The sequence below is a fragment of the Pithys albifrons genome, chromosome 1 (genome assembly GCF_047495875.1).
Source record: "Pithys albifrons albifrons isolate INPA30051 chromosome 1, PitAlb_v1, whole genome shotgun sequence".
Lineage (NCBI taxonomy): Eukaryota > Metazoa > Chordata > Aves > Passeriformes > Thamnophilidae > Pithys > Pithys albifrons.
In genome coordinates, this window is record NC_092458.1 from 39,715,154 (window position 1) to 39,734,719 (window position 19,566).

The window sequence follows — 19,566 nt, forward strand, 5'->3', positions numbered from 1 at the left end:
CTGCTGCTCCTGCTGCTGCCGCTACTTGCCTTTTGTTTGAGTTCAGGGAAGTAGAAATACTTTGTTGTTACTCTTTCTGTTTCTTCCCAGGGTGTCTTTTAGAGTACTTAAAGATCTAGAGTAATAAACTTTGTATTAATTGGCGAGTGGGAGGTTATTTCTTCTTTTATATATATTTATATATATATATAAAACACTTGTGTAAGTGTGTGTTATATTGTAGTTTTCTCTTAATTTTCTCTTTTCTGTATAAATACATGTAGTTAGTTTCAGCATAAACCTAGTTTGAACTTTTTTTCCTCTCTCCCCCTATTTTTCCCTTGGCTGGTTGTGGGGGGGAGGAACACTTTTTCTCTGTACTTAGGCAGTTGGCATTTTGCCAGTTCAACCCAAGACATTCAGTAACAGATCATCAGTTTTGCAACCCTTGTCTTTTATCTATTGTGAAAAAACTCCCACATATCAATGGTATCCAAGGTGCTACGCTGTAGGGGTCAGTTTAAAGTGAAGGGTTTACAAGATAGCTGCGACAGAGGGATCGCATTAAGACTATGTTTCCCAGAAGAAAGCGAGGCTACTGAGGGAGGAGTGTTTGACTCCACATGCACCCTGGAAGGGTTCAGACTGATTGGTGGGAAGGTTACGTGGGGAATATGAAAATGTTACCACCCCCTGACTGGGATATAAAAGCTTGTGTGTGACCATTAATAAAGAGATTTGCTATTGTCACTCGACATGGTTGGTTGTCTCAGCGATTACCATACTACGTCAGATTGATCACTTTATAAAATTCAGTGGGAATTCAAGTATTTATAATGACTGATGTTTATGAATGGAGTGGAAGTTTCTAAAATGTCAAACTCCAGTATGACTGGTGATCTTTTATTTGGTTTTAGAACTGATTTTTTTTTTTTGCTTTTATTGTATTTTTAATTTTTTAATTCATCTCAGATTTGTTGATTTTAATGGCTTTAGATCAATCTTTGAGACATGGAATAATGGAATCACAAAATGATAGCATGGCCTTGGCTGGAAAGGACTGTAAAGATCATCTAGTTCTAATCCTCCACGCTGTGAACAGGGATACCTTTCACTCGATCAGGTTGGTCAGAGCTCCCTCCAGCCTGGTCTTAAACACCTCCATGGATGGGACATCCACAACTTCTTTGGGCAACCTGTTTCACTGCCACATCACCCGCATTTCAGGTATGGGAAAGCCACAATTTGGTCACCCTGAAGCCTTCTTTTTTTCATGCTGAATAAACCCAATCCTATCAGCCTTTCCTTGTAGGAAAGGTGTTCCATCCCTCGAATCATCTTGGTATTCATCCCCTAGACTCACTCCAACAGGTCAATGTTCTTCCTGCGTTGTCAACCCCAGAGCTGGATGCAGTACTTCAATTGCAGTCTCACGAGGGTGGAGTAGAGAGAGGCAGCATCACCATCCTCAAACTGCTTGTAACACTTCTTTTGATGCAGCCCAGGATGCAGTTGGCTTTCTGGGCTGCAAGTGCACATTGCTGACTCATGTCCAGCCTCTCATCCACAGACACACAAAATCAAAGAATATACTGAGTTGGAGGGGACCCACAAGGATCATCAAGTCTAGCTCTTAGCCCTGCACAGGACCATCCCCAAAAGTCACACCATGTGCCTGAGAGTCATGCAAATGCTTTTTGAAATCTGCCAGGCTTGTTTCTATGACCACTTCCCTGAGAAGCCTGTTCCAGTGCCCAGCTATCTTCTGGGTGAAAAAAATTTTCCTAATGTCCAAACTAAACCTCCCCTGACACAACTTCAGGCCACTTTCTTGGTTGCTAACACTCCTTATCACTGAGAAGAGTGCTTGCCCCTCTTCTTCTCATGAGGAAGTTGTAGACTGTAATGAAGTCTCCCTTCTGTCTCTTCCAGGCTGAGCAGACCAAGTGACCTCAGGCACTCCTCATATGGCTTTCCATAAAACCCTTCACCATCTTCATTGCTCTCCTTTGGACACTCTCTAATAGCTGCACATCTTTCTTATATTCTGGTGCCCAAAATTGAACACAATATTCAAGGTGAGGCTCAATGGGCTGGCAATGTTTTGCCTGATGCCCCCAAGAACACAGTTGGACCTCAGTTGGCTGCCAGGGCAATGCTGACTCTTATTCAACTTCCCATCAACCAGGACCCCTAGGTCCCTTTCCGCAGCTCTTCTTTCCAGCATCTCATTCCCCAGTCTGTACAAAAATCTGGGGTTGCCCAATCCCAGGTATGGAATACGGCACATCCTCGTGGTGAACTTACTATGGTTGGTGACTGCCCAGTCCTCTAATCTGTCGAGGTCTCTCTGCAGGGCCTCCCTGCCTTTGAAGGAGTCAACAGCTCCTCTGAGTTTTCTGTGATCTGCAAACTTGCTTAGTATCTGTCTAGTTTTAGAAGAAACTAAGATATTTATATGGACTAGTAGAAGAGGAGCTCCCCAAAGAATCACCAGTGCTTTGAAATTTAGGAGTTTTAATCAGAACAAAACTTATAAATTAACAAAGAAAAAAACCCCAGAGGATAAGAGTTCTTAACTACAAATATATATATAAAACACCAAAACTAGGACAGAATACACAACTGAACTGTATTTATGGCTGGGCTTCATGAACAAAGATTTGGGAAGGGCTCTACCCAGGTGGGTGTGTCCTTCAAGCCTGCACAGTGGATGTTTTAGGTGAGGCACAGCATGTATGAAACTGGCGCCCCCTGTACGCTCCTGAGGTTCATCTGCCATGGCCGAGCAATCTTGGACAGTCACAGTTAAGTCCTCAGGACTAGAACCTACAGCATCCAGTTGGTATTCCCAGGAGGTCTGCCTTCAAAGTACTAAGCGGGGCAGACACTGCTTAGCCTCCGAGATCTGATGGGATTGGATGTTAGGGAGGCATTTAACTGCCTTTGGTAAACTGTACCCCCCAAAGAAAAAAACAACTCCTTTAAATGAAACGGAATTTTCTCCGGTTCTTTGGTGCAATTATATTCACAGACAGCAGGTGTCGCTGCCGCGCCTCAACTGGCAGCAAAGTCCACCAATGAGGTAGAAACGGAGAGTGTGGGGGGCTGCGGTATCCCGTTGCCTCTCCTCAGAAGACTTACGCAGCAATAGCAGTCACACAATCAAGGTGAACTGTCTTAAGGTCAGAGTAGGGGTCGCTCTCTCTGTCTCTCGTTGTCCCTTTGTCCGAAGAAGGAGGCGCTGGGAGGTTGAGCACAAGGGAAATGGTGGTTGGGTCTCGGCAGCCCTTTACAGCTGAAAACCGGTCCCCAGAAGTCCGCAGCAAAATCCAAAAGGCTCTCTCTCCAAAACCCAGGGGTGCATAAAGAAGTTGAAGAGGGAAAAAACAGGAAGAACCAAGCCAGGAAAAAGAGCTCACTGGCCCCTGCCAAAACTATCTTGTCCCCTCGGTAGCCACCAGAAGAAGGAACTGCCAAACCCCCCATCTGTACCATTTGTTCTTGGTTTTGGCACTCCACCCCATACAGACCTTTATGTTGGGAGGGAGAGAAAAATTTCTTCTCAGCCCCCAGCCCACCTTTGTTTGAACCTTTAACAGTGTCCCTTCCAGTCTTGGTCCAAGTCATTTATTAAGATCTTGGAGATCACAGTGCCTAAGATGGAGCCCTGTGGAACAACTCTAGTGACAGGTCACCAGTCTGATGTTCCCCCATTCACTAATATCCTCTGTGCTTGACTTGTGAGCCAGTTGCTCACCTACCATATGTTTTTTTTCCAGCTGTGTGCTGGACAGTTTGTCCAGAAGGATCCTGTGAGAGACAACACCCAAATCTTGCCTGAAACACAAAAAGATTGGCTTCCCTTGGTCAACTAGATGGGTTCCCTGGTCATAGAAAGAGAATCAGGTTTGATAAGCAGGACTTTTCTTTCATGAATCCATGTTGGCTGTGACCTATGATGGTGTTGTCTTTCAGGTTTTTTTGAATACTTCCCAGAATAATATTCTCCATAACTTAGTGGGCACTGGAGTAAGACTGTCAGGCCTGTAGTTTTCAGGGGTCTCCTTCTTGCCCTTCTTGACAACTAGGACAACATTTATAAGCTTCTAGTCAGCTGGTACTTCTCCAGATTCCCAAGACTGCTCAAAAATCATTGAGAGATGTTTTCCAATGTTTTCAGCTAGCTCTTTGAGGATTCTTGAATGAATCCCGTCAGGGCCCATAGATTTATATCGATCCAGCTTCAACAGCAGATGCTGCAGAATTTCAGGGTTGACTGAGAGCTGTTCATTCTCACAGTCTTGGTCCTCCAGCTCAGGGCACTCAAATCCCCTTGGTCCATCATCTGTGTTGAAGACAGAGGGAAGAAAGCATTAAACACCTCTGCCTTGTCTCTGTCCCTGTTTGTGGGGTGACCATCTTCATCCTGTAAGGGGCTGATATTACTTTTATGTTGCCTATTGAAATTAATATATTTGAAAAAACTCTTTTATTGTGTCCCCCATTTCTGTCCAGCTTCAATGTCTTCTTAATTAGGAGAAAAGACCAATCCCCACCTTGCTACCACCTCCTTTCAGGTAGTTGAAAAGAGTGATGAGATCTCTCTTCACCCGCCTTTCCTCTGAACCAGTACAGACTTATGCGTGCACACACACACACACACACACACACACACAGTTGAACACATGCACACACAGGCACACACACACACAGATAGCCATGACATTGCTGGTCTGTTTGACTGCCAATTCCACCATGGTCTCACACTTAGGGACACACATTCAACCCAGGCTCCCAGACTGCTTCATCTTTTCTCTGACTGGTCTGACTTGATGTTTGCTAGTGATCACACACTCACCTAAACTTCTGCACCTGACCCAATTCCTGGCAGCTTTGGCATATGGATCCCTGTGACTGAGGTCCCACTCTAATTGCTGGTACATTAGTTCACTCTGTTGTCTCCAGTTCTTGGCATTGTGACTTCATGGCCTGCTGACCAGTGGGCTTTCTCCAGGGAGTGGCACTCAGACTCTGTCCCTCCCTCCCCCTGCAGCACTGAACCAAGAGTCCATCCACTAGGAAAGGAGTTAGAAATTGTGTTTTATACGGTAGGACAGACTGCATTGATGACATGCAGAGAATTGACAGAGAAGCATTAACAGCTATGTGTCTACATGGAATCAGCCCTTTTTATCCCCTCATTTCTCTATGTTCCTCTTTTCTGTCCTACTCAAAGCCACTACTTCCTCCCTTTTATTCCTTCCACCTTCACTTCTTCCTCTAAGCATCCCGCAGTTAATCTTGTGCTTTCCCAAAATGCTCTTCCCCTGCATACCATAATGTGTCTCATACCTCTAGGCAGCAATCCCTCTTCAATCCCATAGGTACTCTGAAGAGCTGCTCCATGACTCTTCCTGATGGGTTTTACACCTGGCCCAGAGTGTGTAGTCTCCTGGGACCACCCTGTGAAAGTCCTGGACAGAGTTCATTCAGGTTTCCACCTGTCTTTGTGCCCCTGTGCTCCTTTGTAGTTGTGTAGACAAATTTTTATCACATAGCCTTGCATCTTGAGATGTGAATTTATACGTACTGACTTGCAAATTTCTCAGCTTTAGCCAGTGTTTTTGAGCCAATAGTTTTTACAGACAGGTGGAGATTTAGAAACAAGCATTTAGAACACTGAAGAAACTCATCTTAATGAAGAAATATTGCCTTTCCTACTTTGTGATTTTAACTAAAGAAAATGCAGATATAAAATGTTGCAGGAAATAGTCAGAAATCAATTTTCAGTCTGAAAATGGACAATGAATATTACTTTCCACACCTGAGAATCTGAAGGTGAAGTGGTGCTTTCCGTGTGGCTGACCAGAACATTCATACTACCAGTGTGATCAGCAACAATCTATCTTTTGGTTAATGTAATGTATTCTTTATCTTGTGCTTGAATGCATGTTTGTTGACTACAAGATAGCCTAGTGTGTGCTCTACAGATCCTGTGGATAAAGAGCAATGGGATTTCTGAGTGTCATTTTGCAAACTGCTCCCTCAGATCCATATTATAGTACATTTGAAAATCATTCCACATGTCCAAATGTTCTTTTCATATCACTTCATTTTTTTCTGCTGACAACCTACACCACAATGGTCTGTACAACAGTGTGTCACATTGATATAATCAGGGGAATAATATAAAATATGTGACCCAAAGGCTTTTTGTTCCCTGCAGCAGTTCTCCTGGTAATATCCCTGCAGTAATTATGAAGAATCTGCAATGATGTGCAGAGATACTCTTCTGACACCCCAGGGAATTCTACAGGGACATGTCCTTGTACTTTTAACTAGATAGATGTCCTACAGGTCTTCTTTTAGCATGGTGTATGTGGATAATTTTTTATTCTAATGTCTATGGAGCTCCTCAAAGAGTGATGCCCTTGAATCTCTGCCAAAGGAATTCCCTAAAGGCCTTGTGTTAGACAAGCATAGTTTGTCCCAAATCTTTCAGGAAAATGAGTTTATTACTGTTAGAGATTTTTAAGATTGTGATGACTCCTGCAGTGTATATTTGCCTATAATTTTAGACTGACAAAGCCTCTGAGGATATCCCATGCTGTTGTTTTGTCACTTCTATTAGTTGTATGCATATAGTTATTTTTCCCTTGTCATTCTCAAACACTTTCCATAACTATTCCTCTCATTTGGAAAACCTCTAGTGTATACCACATGTTTGATGTCATAATCTTATCAAAGACCACTTTCTATTACTTGAGTATAAACAACATAGCAGTGATGCTACCAATGTATCTGACAATCTGTAACTGTGGAAATTCATGATGCTGCTACCAAGAAAGTCACGGAGAACAACCTGTCAGAATCAAATGAAATAAGGAGGCATGTGTGACATGGGCCAAACAAGCTCACCACTTTATAGCTGGATGCAGAGCCACACTGAAAGAAATGGGAAGCCCATATTCTTCTTTCTGTGTTATGAAGAATAAACAATTTTTTAAAATTAAAATGGTGAGGAGTTAAGGTGATTAGCAATTTTGTCTCTGTCTTTCTTTTAAAACACTCAGAGGAAATTCTATTGCTACTCTGTCAAAGAGCTGGAGGAGAAAAATGGATAATGAATCCAAAAGCTGATGAAGATAATACTGGTTTACTTAACAACCTGCTGCTGGATCAAGGGAGCATAATACTTCTCAGCTCTGAATGTGTAGTGGTTTTAGCTAGGCCTCAAATTAGCTGGCTCAGAGAATCTATGTGGATTGAGAGACAGCTATCACCTGACTGGGTAACCAAGGAAGTATGTCATACCAGATGACGGAAACTTAAGATACGTGTGCAGCAATGGGAGGTGTTAGGTCAGTTCCATTATGGCTGGAGTGCAGAGAAGACTGCTGCATTTGTTCTGCGCTGTCAGGCCCTGCTCCTGCTGCCGCTACATCGTATTTTGTTTTAGTTTCAGGGAAGTAGAAACATTTTGTTGTTACTCTTTATGTTTCTTGCTGGGTGTCTTTCAGAGTCTTATAGATCTAGACTTTGTATTAATTGGGGAGTCGGAAGTTATTTCTTGTTATATATATATAACTCGTGTAAGTGTATGTTATATTGTAGTTCTTTCTTAATTTTTCTCTTTTCTGTGTAAATACATGTAGTTAGTTTCAGCATAAATCTAGTTTGGAGGGGTTTTTTTTCCTCTCCCTCTTCTTTTTTCCCTTAGCTGGTTGGGGGGAGGAGGACCCCTTTTCACTCTGTCCTGGACAGTTGACGTTTTGCCAGCTCAACCCAAGACAGAATGGAAAAGAGAACCCTGGTGATTTAACTGTCAAAACACTTGCCAGCATAGGCTCTTCCAGATATTTCTTATCAATGCAAAGTTTCCCAAAGGTATTTGTAAAACAAACTGAGGGCAGATATAACCTAACCTATAACCTGTACTCTAAGCATTCAACCCATTCTGCTTTTCGGTCTACTCATGTCTTTCTGGGTAAATCCTAAACTCATGACTTGTAAGATGAGTGTAAATTTATGACACGATAGAGATTAACTAACATGGTCACAGGTTCTCATGGAAATTTTATTCCAGATGCACAAAGAATTGACCTAGTTTAAAAATCACATGTAACAAATGTAACATCAGTTAGATCAGAGCATTCAACGAATCTGAGATAAAACATTTAGAAAATATGTGTGTTTTAAGTTTTACATTTTGAGATTTAACAAGGAATGTTTCATGAAACAGTCTTTCAGTTCCGGCAAAACAGCAATGTGGCAGGCTACTCATAATGGTCTTTGTGCTTTATAAAACTTTCATAAATTTCATTTGAAGACATTCACTCTTTTAACCATAAAAATAATACAGTAAATTGTGGATAAATGTAAATACATGTACACAACACCGAAGTGTCTTAACAATAGTTTTATTCACAGCTTCCAATTGGCTTTGAAAAATACTGGGGTTTCTTTGTTCCCAGCTTGATGGTTATTTCTGCAAAAGTAATATTTTTTAGAACTTCTGAAATGGAAAATCAACACTGTAAGGCTGTGAAGAATTCCCTTTTGCCCTGGTAATTCACCACCACGTGTAATTTCAAGCTGGTGTGTTTGTTGTTTTTTTTTGTTTTTTGTATTTTTAATATAGTTCCATATTAAAATTCTATGAGCAATAAGGAAAAAAAATACTTCTAGTGTTATTGACACAGTGTATAACAAAGTGCCATGCGGGGTGCTGAGGGTGTATTTATTGATGTTCATTCACAAAACCCACTAACATTAAAACTCTTAAAACTCTTTGAAACACAAAGTGGATGTAGACGTGAATTGAAATTTGCCTTCCTTCTGTGGAAGTAAAAAAAGGGGAGAAGAAATCCTGTTTAGTTTTCTTTTATCCTGGTAATTTTCAAAAATATCATCCACAATTAATCTTATGCAAGTGTATTACCAATTCACAGTGACCTGATGTGCCATTACTTGTTTCCAAAATACAATACTGCCAATAACCCCACACTAATATTTAAAGAAATAGATTTTAACAAGTCATTAGGTAACCAGGTCAAGTCTCACCTAGTGGACATGAAACTTGCATACCATTTCTGGGAAACCTTCTTAGTATGGTTCCTTCACCACTTCCTCTACATGTGCTGTAGAAGCTGTTCTACATGCAGGAAAGCCTTTGAGATTTCTTGTGCCAGATGAGAGGGATTCTGTATAACACTGGGGAGCTTCTTTCCTTTTTGCCATGTCATTTTGTGCACTTTTCATGAAGCAGTTACAAGTTACAATTTACATGAAAAGCCATCAGACCTGGAAACAGAATCTGCATACATGTTTCAGGAAAAGGGTCTACTGCTACTCCAGAGCAAGTTCTCATTCAAGTTTAGGTTTCAAAGGTATAATAAAACTCCAGATTTATATTAGTAGTCACATGCATAGCTATATAAAGGTCTTTTCCTGTGCTAAACTTTGTCCCTGAAGCTTTGAAATGAAGCCTCTGAGTTTCACTCACTTCGTAAATATTTCTTACTGGCAACCTGTCATCAACTGCATTCTGCAGCTTTCGTATTTCAGCCTCAGGCAAATTGTTCCATCTAAACATTGCAACAAGGTTTAAATTGTACTTGTATTTTTAATTCTTTCCATGTACTGCATAGGGATAAAAAGTTACCTCTACTAAGAATCTTTTTTTTTTCCTCCTAAAGATAAACTAAGAACTCCACAGTTATTTTTAGGTATTAAGTAGGCAAATAAGTAAGGCATATATATGAATGTGCTTAGAACAAAAATCCTAATAGTTTTTCTTGCTGATCTTGAAAAATATGTATATTGAAGGTCAAGCGAAAATATTGTAGAATTATTTTTTATTACTTGATGCACATTTTAGAGCCAAAAATACAAAGAAGACCTAGAAAATTAGTAAGATATTATTATAAATCTGTAACAATGCTTCTATCTAGCATTTTTCTTTTCTTTATTATGGCTTTCTCATGACTTGAAGGAATGAAGAACTTTATTGCATTTTAGCTATAAATCTCAGAGATTTTTATTATATGCAGAAGCTACCAAAGTTTCTTGAAGAAAAAAAATTAGACTTTTGTGTTTATTTAGTTATTAAGCTAATGAAGCTCAGCGTTTAAGAACCTGACAATGAAAATTGATTTCCATAAGTTGAGCTGACCTTAAAATTTAAAGCACAAAGAGATGGCCAAAAAAAGTCATCACACAGTATAAATATAAATACTGCTGATTTGCTTTTTTACAAAGTGACTTTCATAATCACACTTTGCATATTGTGAGTGACAGTAACTCTACATTGGTAGCAAACATGTTCAGCATAATTGATAAATTATTACATTAGTTTAAAGATGCATTTAAAAAATTAGTGTTATAGTAGCTGTAAGAGTTAAGAAATCAACACTGTACAAACATCAGTGAAAACAGTGCAATATTGCATATGATCAAATAATATTCAGACAAAGGGAAAGAACAGTTTGCATGTCTGTACATATGCAAGTAACAATTCAAGTTATGAGGATGAAAATAAGAAAATGCAGTATAACATTATGAAGCTGGGTGCATTGTTGTCTTTTTTTACTTTTTTCTCTTTTTTTTTTTTTCTCCTGTTGTGAGAAATATTTGCAGTGGAGCCCTACAACATTGGCAGGGTATCTTGGCAAGGGTTTGCTAGTGCTGTCACAAAGATTTTGTTTGGCATGGTGTACAGTACAGAGTTTCTAGACTTACTCAGAATAAAATCTAATGTGACTTCTTTCTCCCTGAGAAGAGCAATCACACTATTTTTCAAAAGTTTTAGTAGGTAATATACATAGTGATGATAATACAAATGTCCAAGTTGCTCCATCTCCTCCACAAAGCATATAAACCAAGTGCCATTTGGCAGAAAATTCTGTTTCTAGGATTTATTCTGTTTAGTAAATAGTACATTATTTTCTTTCATTTACAAGAATTTACATAATCTTTAAAAGTATAGCAGATTGTGACTAGCAATAGTGGAACTAGTGTACAAAACAATGTGAAGAGAGGAATTTTTATGGGATCCAGGATAATAACACTAATTTGCTGCTACATCTACCCACTAGGTCCCAATCAGAAATTACATGAAATTCACTTTTCATTATGAGCCACTCAAGTTTAGTGAAACCATGTAAGATCATGCAGTGAAAGGCTCTAAAAGTTTAAGTGCTGTGCAGTCACTGTAGGATTGTTTTAGCTAATACTAGCCACTTAAAATTGGATGTTTAATCTAAAGATATTGTCTTGTCTCTGTGTCTTAGTTTAAGGGGAAAAATCAAAATGTTTACCAAAAAGCAGAGGCGAGGATTCCTCCACAATAATGACATCACTCTTTATTAAATTTAAGAAAAGGAACTTTAATTAGAAAATGGATATAAGAAAGATAACTGTTCTTAACTAATATATATATATATATATATATACATATATATATATATATATATATACACACACACATATACATATATATATATATATACATATATATATATATGTATATGTAGGTATAGATATAACTGTAAACAGACCAGGGCAAACTACTCCCCAACACCACAAGTAAAAACAAAAGAGAACAACCCCCAAAACAGTAGGTTCCTCCTGGAACAGTTATATTTATGGATAGAGTCAGTGTCATGCCTTGGCTAGCTGCAAGGTGCATTCTCAGTCTTTCTCCAGCAGGACAGAGACGAGCGGTGAGCACTCAGATGAATTCTGTCTCCCTCTCTGTGTCCTTTGTCCCAAATGAAGAAGGAAAGCTTGGAGTGGAGAGTCACAGCGTGTTCCAGAAAGCAGCTGTGACTCCTCTCTCCCGGGTAACTACCGTGGGGTGGGCAGCCGTGACACTGCTGGCGACGGTGAGGCCTGAGCGGTGGCTGGGGCCCCAATGCTGAAACCAGGAGAAACAGCAGTGGCAAGGAAAAAAAAAGAACCAGCTCACTAAAAAGCAGCAGCAGCGAGGAGCAGGAGAGAAAGGTTTCTCTCAGACAGCCAGCACACCCAGCTCCAACCTTCCCCCGGAGCTGTGTGATGTCTCCAAGAACAAAAGAGACAGTGCAAACCTGTTCCTTGCCACAACTTACCCCAGTCTGCCTTCCACCCAGATGCATGGGAGTTAGTGGCAGGGAGGGAATTTTCATTATCATTCCAAACTACAACACTCTGAAAATGGGTACTTCTAGAAGAACCAAACAGATTGTTACACATAGAAGTAAAGAAAAAAAAATTAAATTCATCCATAGATGTGTTTGACTACATCTGTATTATAAACTTGTGGCATCTCCTAGAGTTGCAGTCTCCAGCTGACATTTCCAACCTAAATGAAGCACACAACAACTCCCTTCCAGCCTCCATAAAACTTCCTTTCTGTAGAAATGTTAAACAGTAAAGAGACATTCCTGAGCTTTGTTGGCACATAGAAGGGACGGTAGAGAAGCAGTTGTCAATTTCTACCTTTCTTTCCTCAGTGTAGTTTGAATTTAAGCCTTCCATTTTGGCTTGTGCCCTACTTTTAGCCAGCACATGCTTGATGAGTTTGCTAGTACAGAACTTTTCATCTAAATTTTAGACACTATGCTGTGGAAGTCTGAATGGAAAATGTTCATTCTATACACTCTTTGTAATCAGTGGAGAGAAAGAGGAATGGTAGCTTGTTCATTTTTGCTTGGCTGGTCCTAACGCTGGATGCAGTAAATCACACACCAGTGTGCCTGATTTTCCTTAGTTGACAACAGATTGTACAGAGAGTGACTGAAGCATACATACTTTTCTATATGTAGATAGGCTAATACAGCCTTCTGTATCCTATGTGGGGATGTAACCTATCCCCAGAGAGTAATAGATACAGTATAACACATGTGAAAAGCAAATTTGCTCTTTTGATTAGTTAAATTATTGTGTGAGTGAACATGATACCTCCAAAGTGCATTCTGTTGCAGATCATGAAGTTGCCATAATACAGAGAAATACTAAAAGAAGAATTTATAGTCAACAAAACAAAAGCATAGAGGGAGCATAATGAAAAAATCATATATAGCCAAAAAGAAGGAAACGTCCAAAATAGATATTTTGTTATATGCTACTGTAAGAATGACATTCTGCTAGAAATCTCACAACAAACTTCAGAAAGTCTTTTAGTTTCTTTTAAAAAGTTTAATGTTTTTCATCAAGCACAGATGTAGTAATTAAATGCAAAACTGTTTTAGCATAAGGTATTTCAGAAAAAACCCCCAACAAAACATACTAAGGATACATATCCAACATGTTACAGGTATGTATCATGGTATTATAAAGGTATGCTCTTTCTCATTTGTTCTACATGGATCACTGGAGAACAGAAAAATTTGTAGGTTTGGATGTGTGAGAAACTCACTGGCAAAAATGATCAGGTACTGTAGGACAAGCTAGAAACAACAGATCTAGTTGGGATGATGTGATTGAGAGGATTATACCATTTCTTGAGGTACCATAAAATCTGAGGAGAGAGAACTCTCTGCTCTCCAAAGCAAAAAGGATGGTTGTCCTTTTAAAATAATAGACTCTGTTAAATGCATTGTTGCTGACACTAAAAGTACTTCCAAAGCAGTTAACAACTGCTAGATAGTGAAGTCAGGATGGAAGAGTGGAAGGTGGAAGCTGTGACCTGCAGTACAGAGCAGTGCAGCAGTTACAATGAAAGGAGGAACTCTGAGGTGAGAGTAAAATGCCAATCTTTTCACTACACAATTAGTAAGACCTGGAGTATATTACTTTCAAATGGATTTAGCAGTTATATTAATGTAAGTAGAACATGATCCTTGAAAAACATTAGATGACAGCCACAAGAGGATTATAAGAGGCCTATGATTTCAAAGCATACAACTGATTTTAACTTCCACCCCCTTCACACCAGTAATTTATATTTACCCTGGGATCCTCATTTGCAAAAGAAGAGGCCATTCACTCCTGTTGGTTCCACAGACAAGGCAAGGAAAAACAGAAAATATTCAGAACATAGGAAGACCTCTCTTGTACAGATGAATCACTCCTGCTTCTCTTTCTGTCATCAGAAAGACCTTTTGTCAGGACTGCATTTTTGGTTTAACTAAGGAAAGCTGATGAAAAAATCAGGCACTTGAAAGCACAAAGGGAATAAAGAACAGCAAAAACCACTGAAAATCATTTTGAATGCTCACTTTGTAAACAAAGCTACAACTGTTTCTCTATGATCTATGACTTCAGGGGCTTCTAGTGCAAAGAACAAATTCAATTCTCTTTTAATGCTTGTAGAACAGTGCCAGAATCATAGTATAGTTGGTAGAAGAGGGTGATGGATTGACCTTTAGAGCAGAAAGATACAGGGGAAAACAAACATTCTGTATTTGCTGCCCTTGACATATTCCAAATCCCCAATGTTCTGGTTAAGTGAACTCTTCCTAAGATGAGAATACATCAAGTCATGACAATTCTTGCTATTGCTAAAATGGTTCATATCTCAATAAGTGACAGAAAACCAGGCTATTATGGTTTGTGACAGAATTTGAGGGCAGGATATATATCCTTAAAGACACTTCCCTTTTCTTCACATATGTATATACATGCATACATACATGTATATTATGCTATTTGATAATGGCTGATGCCATTGTACACCACTCCTCCTTATGTTAGAAAGTGTTATTTCATTATGCAAGGAGATTTTAGGGGGGGCGGGGGGGGGGGGCGGGAGGCGGGGATAAAAAGAAAGCTCTCTGCAAACTTTCTTTGAGGAAATGATGGTAAGAGTGTTTAGGCAAAGAAGGAAAAAAATGCTGCAACTGCCCTTACTCAGAGACTCCTGCTTTTTGAGGTAAAGAAGATCAAGTATTCCTCTGCGGTATTCCAAAGAAATTTTCTTCTATTATTTGCTTCTTGACAAACAAGATCAGTCTTTCCATATCTCTTTCTAAATAAGAGATCGTTTGCACATCTACTGAACACTAGAGCTCCTGAGACGCTGCATTATTGATGAAGAGGCTGCAGACCTGTACCACAGCTTTACCCTGTTTCAAGGCAATCTGTCCTTTGAGTCTAACTGTTCTTTCAGTTTAACCCCTTATTTCCATAAATCCTCAGAAACTCCCTTATTACCTGAGGGGGAAGGGGCGGGGGAAAGGATGGGGGGGTGGGGGCGGGGGCAGGAAAAAACAGAAAACCAAGGAAACAACAAAAACCAAACCTGATTATTTGTTCTTACACAGTAAGAAATAAATGAATGTCTTCTTCAAATAGACATCTCAGAAATATGATCAAGGTCTTAATGACAAAGTATAAATTCCTGCTGGGTTTTGGAAAATATACATGGTATTCTTATAAGCTAACTGATAACAATATCTGTAAGGCACCCTGAAAAAAATGCAGAATAGCTCCTTATGTACATTATTTTTTTCTCCTCAGCATCAAATTCCTTTAGACACAGGGTGTTTTTTTTGTTTTGTTTTTGTTTTTGTTTTTGTTTTTGCATGTGACCAACATCACAAGTTAACTATGGGAGTACAACCCATGAGAAGAAGAATTAGATTTGTATGGACACTTTCCCACATAATGACCTATGGGTGGTGAATTGACTTCCAAAGCAGTGTCCACTCCTCCTTACCACTTTCCAAGTCTGATTTAATGTTTTCAAGATTTCCATTTATTTGCAACATCAAATCCAACATGCATTACAAGTTGCTGGGCACAAAGACACAGAAAAGCCATTCTTTTGAATTAAGCAAAGCGTTTACGTGTCACAGTGTTGAAATCTATAGTAATCAGATGAATGGAAAAAATAAAAGATATTTTCATGGATGTGATTCCTTATTTCAGAAGCAAGCCCTTCTCCAAGAAGAGTTGTACCTACTCCCACTGAGTAACAGAAAAGTCAATAATTTATGACAAGGCTAAAGGTCTGTCTTCAGGTGGACGTTTTAAGGGATCAAACCTGAAAAAATTATACAACTCCTTGGGAAGCCACTCAATGGTATTTTTGAGTGGTTGGTTGCATATCTGAACAAAATACGTGAAATGACCTTGTGGTTTTTGTTCCACAAGTAGGATCTTTCAGCTATAACTATGTGGATTTTTTTTCTTTTAATTTCACTCTTTATATTCCCATAGTCTTCCCTCTAATTTTAATGTGTTCCAGTTCCTGCTTCTGCAGAGATCACAGAAGAAAAATAGTCTGCCAGTAAAGTGACCAATTCACTTTTTTTTTCCACAAAGGAACCGAAAGATGAAGGAAATTATGATAGTATTTATTATGTATCAGCATAAGGAAAAGAATATATAAACAATGGACTACACACACACACACTGGTATGGTGAAGACTCAAATCATGCAGATGGCAGTTTGCATGTTAAAATATACTATTTCAAAATAAGAATTATGCAATTTATCTATTAATCTGAAATTAAAAATTTGCAAATACCTACCTCTACTGGAAACACCTAATAAATGTGTAATTCCTTTTAAGAGAGTGAAATAAGATATAGGAAAGCAGCAAACTGTTTCTTAATACATTTGCTAACTCACCTTTCATATGCAGCGATTCTTTGAATTTTGATCTGGGCACTGTTGCCTGTGTTCTCTTGAGAACCTTGTCAGAGTGCTACTTACTTACAGTTATGATAAACAACCTAAAAAGACTGACAGAAAATATGCAAATATTACCACTCAAAAAAACCAAACCAACAAACAAAAAAACCCCCAAAACAAAACATTGCCTAAAAAATCTTATTCTCTATCTCCATCTACTGGAGGATTCTCAACAAGAGACTCTGAACATTTTTCTAACTCTTCCTCAATGCATCTGTTATTTTTAAGGAAAGCTAAACCCCATTTCAGGAAGAAAAGACTTAGAGCTCTCTCTCTTGAAAGTAACATTTTAAGCATAATTTCATTGGCTGAATCATCTCTGTTTAGAGATAACCATTCTTTAAACATCTAGAATTGTACAAAGTAGAATATAGTGACGTAAATTAATTAGTAATCATTTTTTAAAACCCAAAGAAAATAAAAAAACAAACAAAAAATCCCAAACAAAACCAAAACCACAATAGCACTTCCCAGTGTCTCAGGCAAGAGATTCCCTAGACATATTCATCTGAATCAGTGAACCTTTCGACACACCAAGACTCATGTAACTGTGACCGTCTATCTATATTAGTGCTAAGTGTAATTCAATGAAAAATGTAGCAAAATAACTAGTGCTGAAGACCTGGCATCCACATTGCAAGCATTTTGCAGTGTTTTACCCTGACTTAGTCATAGGCTGAATCTGTGTACTGAAAACCCACCAGCAGCTGAAATGCCTGAACTACTATTGTCACTTCTTCTGGTAAAGAGAAATATTAAGAGTCTTTGTACAGAGTGCATGAGGTTTGTTTGTTGGGTTTTTTTGGTTTGTGGGGTTTTTTTGTTAAAGACCCATGAAATAAGTAACTTCTAAAGTATGAGGAATATGAAAGCAAGGACAAAAAAATTGTCATTTTTCTTTGAAGAAAGAAATGTCACTAACTTAGTTTATATTATTTTATTATGTAAAATAAAAAAAGAGCCATCTTTAACTGCAAACAACCAGTGAATAACAAGTGAACGATTATTGGTACTGCTCATGGTTTATATTTTTACTTGCAAAAAACACATGAAAAAAAGTAATGAAATATTTATCTATGAAATTATATATAGGAAATACAAACATATTGCCCAGGTCACATTCGAATTACTCTGAGTCTACTTATTTCACAGAACCCAATGGAACTTAAAAAAAAAAAAAAAATTAAAAATATATAAAGAGCTGATGGAAGAATCTAGGAAAAAGAGCCATGCACAAGTATCAAAATAATGTGTGCATATACTATCAATGTCATTTTTGTTCTGTTCAGATTGCGCTTACTAACTGTGGGTTGCTTCAATACATGTCTTAGAGATCTGATCCTCCAAATTTCCAGAGTATGTACTTAATATTAGCACTGGGAACTACTGACTGATCTAATTTCAAAAATCCTATTTGTTTCCTTTAATGGAAGATCAGAGAGCTGGTGTCTTCTGAAGTTTGTCCCAGATATTGATTTAGGATATTGACAGAATATTGACTTGGGGCTTAGCAGTCACCCAAGCTCTGGAGGTAGAGTTATAACTTATCACTGCTTCTATTAAAAAATTTGGGTTTAGTCATTATTGTTATGGTTAGTCTCATTTTAGAAGCACTTAAGCAAGTGGAATATATTAGTCTGAGTACTTATCATCCACTTTTTTTTTCCTACTCTTCATAGGAAAACAAACTTTCACAAGACCCATCTGAGTATAGAAACATCATTCCTCTAAAGGGAATGTTACTAATGTCAAATACACCTGCAACAGGCAGTAAGAACAACAGTTCACTCCTATCACTGTTATCTGCAGAGGCTCTTATATTAGCAAGTACTGCAATTTCTTCACAAATCATTGTGGTCATCTATTGACTCATACTCCTCTAAAACTACAGACACTGCCATCAAGTGTGCAAAGGAAGAGTGAAGAAAACATCATGAAAATGTAACAAAAGCAAGGACAACACAGGCCATCCTCTTCTCTACCTCTCTATCCCAATCATCAACTTTTCCTTGAATTGAAAGCTATTTAGGAGAAAACAACTCTTCTTTGTTTTACCAACTACATTGAAGACTTAGGAGTTCAACAGGAAGGATCCAATATCATGAACCTTATCAAGTATTTACATGAGTCTGAAAATATCTGGTTCTTACACCATGATGTCATTGTGTGTTTATTCTCCCAAATGAAAAAAACAACCAACCAAACAAAACCTCCCCAATCAACCAATCAAACAAAAAACTCCCAAACAAAATTAAAAAAAACTCAAAACCCCACACCAAGTAAACAACCATCAAAGCAAAAAACATTAATAAAACTTTACTCCATCTGCAAAAAAAGTGAAACATAAAAGACATTTTGATAATTATGTTTTTTAAAGAATTACATAGTGTAAATATTCCTGTATGAATATTTAGGGTTATACTTTATCTTGAAAAAAAATCTAAAATTTGTGCTACATAAAAATCCTTAACGAAAAATAAATTGTGAAAATGCATAGTGGTTCAGACCAAATGATCCATCTAGACCAGTAGTGTCTTCAACTGTGAGTGCAAAAGGACATCACACAAGTAAACATAAGGCAAGTATAAAAGGTATTTAGGCAGTAATACTGTCTTGGCATCTGACAACTTTCATCATAGATCTTCTGTACATGCTATAGTTTGTTAGCCAGAAATTGATTTTACTTCTAAGTGCTTCCAGATTTCTTTTCTTTCAAATTTCCTTTCAAACTTGTCAGATAATTGCATTTACAATATTCTTTTCTCAGACCAACTGCCTTGTACCATTACAATAATGATTATGATAATGAAGTACTTTGATTTCTTTGTTTTTAATGAGTTTCCCAGGAAAATCTCATATTCCAGATTGATATTGAAGGCAGAAAGGTGGGATACTAAGAATATGTGGGGTTTATGCCTCACAAAACATACACAAAATTCTACTTTCTAAAGCTCATATTTCTT